The sequence below is a fragment of the Vespula pensylvanica genome, chromosome 17, assembly GCF_014466175.1.
Source record: "Vespula pensylvanica isolate Volc-1 chromosome 17, ASM1446617v1, whole genome shotgun sequence".
Lineage (NCBI taxonomy): Eukaryota > Metazoa > Arthropoda > Insecta > Hymenoptera > Vespidae > Vespula > Vespula pensylvanica.
This window is the reverse complement of record NC_057701.1, coordinates 1,410,277-1,414,493: the sequence shown is the minus strand read 5'-3', so window position 1 is coordinate 1,414,493 and position 4,217 is coordinate 1,410,277. Positions and strand designations below refer to the sequence as shown.

The 4,217-nt window shown below is 38.4% G+C and overlaps 1 long non-coding RNA gene across 1 annotated transcript in view; it reads left to right on the top strand.

The window, feature by feature from the left end:
* The window catches only part of LOC122635130, a 9,214-nt gene that overhangs the window by 4,559 nt on the left and 438 nt on the right, over positions 1-4,217 (top strand). The gene's annotated exons all lie outside the window — the stretch shown is intronic.

Here is a 4,217-nt window from a genome sequence, read left to right as displayed (position 1 = left end):
GTTGAATGAAAAGTTCCGTCGTGTTTGACTGCCATCTTTGAAATAGGTGCGCAGTAAAATCACTATACACACACGGAATATTGGCTTTACTCGGCATTAAGACTTTCGATGCCGAGTGATGAGAATTAAACTTTATGCACGTTTCGTCTCTATCGAATCGTGATTACGAAGAATAATACATGCTTACACAGCATTACCGCGGGTCGGTGTCTTTGACCGAATGGCCCTTACGCGGTGAAAACGCCTTTTAGGCGTTGAATGAAAAGTTCCGTCGTGTTTGACTGCCATCTTTGAAATAGGTGCGCAGAAAAATCACTATACATACACGGAATATTTGTTTTACTCGGCATCAAGACTTTCGATGCCGAGTGACGAGAATTAAACTTTGTGCACGTTTCGTCTCTATCGAATCGTGATTACGAAGAATAATACATGCTTACACAGCATTACCGCGGGTCGCTGTCTTTGACCGAATGGCCCTTACGCGGTGAAAACGCCTTTTAGGCGTTGAATGAAAAATTCCGTCGTGTTTGACTGCCATCTTTGAAATAGGTGTGCAGAAAAATCACAATACACATACGGAATATTTGTTTTACTTGGCATCAGCACTCTCTATGCCGAGTGACGTGAATTAATTTCTATGCACGTTTCGCCCTAATCGAATCGTGATTGAAAAGAATATTACATTCTTACACAGCATTACCGCGGGTCGGTGTCTTTGACCAAATGGCCCTAACGCGGTACGCCAGTTTTTGGCGATGAATAAATAGTTCCGCCGTGTTTGACTGCTATCTTTTTTGAAGGTGTGCAGAAAAATTATAACACACACGGAACATTCTCTTTATTTAACATCAACTCTGTTGATGCAGACCAACGAGAATTGATCTCTATGCACGTTTCGGCTTGATCGAATCGTGATTACTAAGAATAATACATGTCAACACCGCGGTGCGCGTCTTTTAGGCGTTGTATGGATAGTTCCCTCTTGTTTTATCTGCTGTCTTTTTCGTTTAATATTTTTCTGTTTTAGGTTAGAACACATTATTTCATATTTATTATTATATGTAATTTATTTATTGAAATACTTATAAGTATTAGAATATTAGAAATACTTATAACATATCAACACTATTATTATCTACTTATTATAAGCATTTCTATTTAAGCGATTTTTATTGTTTTATGTATTTTTATCGATTATATATATTTTTATTTATTGAAACAATTTTCATTCAATCTATAACTAAATTATACTTATAATTATAAAACGCAAGTATTACCGAGCGAGAGTGGCTGTATATTTCTGTATTTTTATTATTGTTAGTTATATTTCAACAGTTAAATAAATTTGATTATAACAAAATTTTTAATTAATTTTCTAAGAGAACTCACTGATAGATTTTCCGTCGCACTTACGTTAGCTATCATTCGTATCTATCCTTACTTTCATTTATACTTTTACTAATTACATACTTTTATTAACTTTTATTAATGCATATTTTCGGGTGTGGGACTTTTAGCGGGTTGCCATCTCAGCATCTTTTAGTGCTCAATTTCTCTATTTCTTTTCTTGTTCTTTTTTTTTTCTTTTTATACATTTATATTCACTTATATATATTTATTTAATCCTCTATATATTTCTATTACATGCATTTATATTTATTATAAATATTTGTTTAATCTTATATATTTCTATTATATGCATTTATATTTATTTATGTATTTCTATTAATTACATATATATTTCTATTTATTATCCTTTTATCCTTTTTCTCATTTCCGTTACAAAGTCGTCATGGAATTTTTATACGGGAGTTAAAGGACCTCCTCTGTATATAATGTATATTATATGCAGGAAGGGTATGTCTCCTTGCTTCCGTACGCGAATGATAGGGAAAACACGCGCGTGCCGGTCGTCACGTACGTAAGTGTTCGCGGACGCGAGACTAAGTCCTGCCGAGGACTGAGCTTTGATCTTTGAAATATCGAATGATAGACACGACCGGTCGTGTCTCGAGATGTCTAAAGTTGACGGTGTGTGGACGGTTTATTTTTCTGATAAGCCTGAAACTCCCGAAACGGAAAGGCATCTCGAACGCGAATCTTAGAGATTAGAGTCCCCGTTAGTTCGTGGGTCCCCAGTTGCGGCTACCTCCACGCGGTGGGACCTGGGTCGGTAGTACTTGCGAAATATCGAAATCTATATCTAAGTTATATATGTAATTATATAGCGCAAGTACTACCGGGCGAATGGCTGCATATTATAGTTTAAACAATTATTTTAAATTTTCGATTAAATTGTTGATTCATTACTCTATCTTCCCTCGGGTGGGACCCTTGGGAGGGGCCCTTGGGTGTGGGCCTTAGGCGGGTTCGTTCTCTCGCTAGGAAAAAATTAAACTCATTTATAGTGAATTTTGTCTAGTGAAATGATCTTCGAGAGAGAAATTATAATACTGCTATTAGAGTTCTAAGTTCTATCTTTCTCTCGGGCATGTTCCGTGTTTCTTTTTTTCTTTCCTTATTCTTTTAACTTTTTTTCTGTTTCGGATTCGATCATCGTGAAATATAATCGTCGTTGAAATTAATTTTTACAGGAAAATTTTAATCTAATAATCGCGTATATATTATCATATCTTCTTATTTTATTTAATTAATAATATTTATTGTTTAATTCATTTTTTCATATAATTTGCATATTATTATTATTATTATTTTTGCATATAATAATTATCTCTTTTTCTGTTTCAAGTTAGCGTAGGACCTATCGTCGTGGGATTTTTACACGGAAGTTAAAGAGGAACCTCCCTGCATATAATTTTTATTATATACAGGAAGGGTATGTCTCCTTGCTTTCCGTATGCGAATGATAGGGAAAACACTCACGCGCGTGACGGCCGACACGCGCATGGGTGTTCGCGATCGCGAGATTTAGTCCTGCCGAAGGACTTCGTTTTGTTCTTTGAAATATCGAAATATAGACACGACCGGTCGTGTCTCGAGATGTCTGAAGCCGACGGTGTGGAGAGTGGAGCGATCTGTAAGCGGGGTTTTACACATCTCCAGTTTGCTGAGAAGCCTGAAGCTCCCGAAGCGGAAAGGCATCTCGGTCGTGAATTTTAGAGTAGTAGAATCTCCGTTAGTCCGTGTATTTCCACGTACCGCCAAGGACCATGGAGGGATTTAGATTTTTACACGGGTGTTTAAAGTATCTTTCTACCTCAGGCGTAGAAGGATTTCTTTTCTCCCGTTCGGGCAAGATAGAAGGAACACTCGCTTATGTCGGCTGGCATAGGCGTTGGTGTTCTCGGCGGGCGCGATTAAGTTCAAAATTGACTCTAATGCATTCAACATATTCGCGTGAGTGTTTCCGGAATGCTCGCGTAAGTATCGTGACTGCGATAGATTCAATTTTGGGTTCCGGCGTTTGTCGCGATAGCACGACCGGTCGTGCTCAAGTGGTGATCGAAGCTTCCGATGTTGGATAGTTGAGCTATGCGTAAGTCGGTTCCCAAATGCGGAGACGCATGGGGCTGCAATTTTAGCGTTTGGAGGCTTGAATTCGTCGGGAGTGGAGGTCGCCCCGTTGCTTTGCTTTCTTGATAATACTAGTAGTAGTAAAAAGTAGAGTCACCGTTAGTCCGTGGGTCTCCACATGCAGCAACCTCCACGCGGTGGGACCTGGGTCGGAGTACTTGTGTTTCGTCAATATCTTATGGGTGGTGCGTGCAAGTATTACCGAGCGAATGGGCTGCATATATTCCAACATTTTTCCAAAAGATCTTTTCCATTAAATTCAAACTAAATTTTAGTCATTTCCATTTATTATTAAGACGCATAGCTATGTAATAATTATTCGAGATTAATTATAATAGTTTCTCTCGGGTGGGACCCATGAGAGTGGGCTCATGGGCGTGGGCTTCTGTGCGGGTCTCCTTCTTTCTGTACCGAAAAATCGAACTGGACTTTTGTACTCTGGTTTTCATCGGTACTGATCTTCTATGTCCATCTTTTCTTCTCAATTTCATCTTTTCCACACGTGCGTGTGTTCCATTGCATCTTACGGATATTCTTTTCTTTCTTTTCTGCTCCATTCATTTCACGTGTGCGCATGTTCTGGCTTTCTTCTCCTTTTCTTCTCTTTCTCTTCTTCTTTTCCTCTTTTCTTCGCGAATCTCGATATATCCGCGCGGGATACGGGTAGGATAGGAAGAACA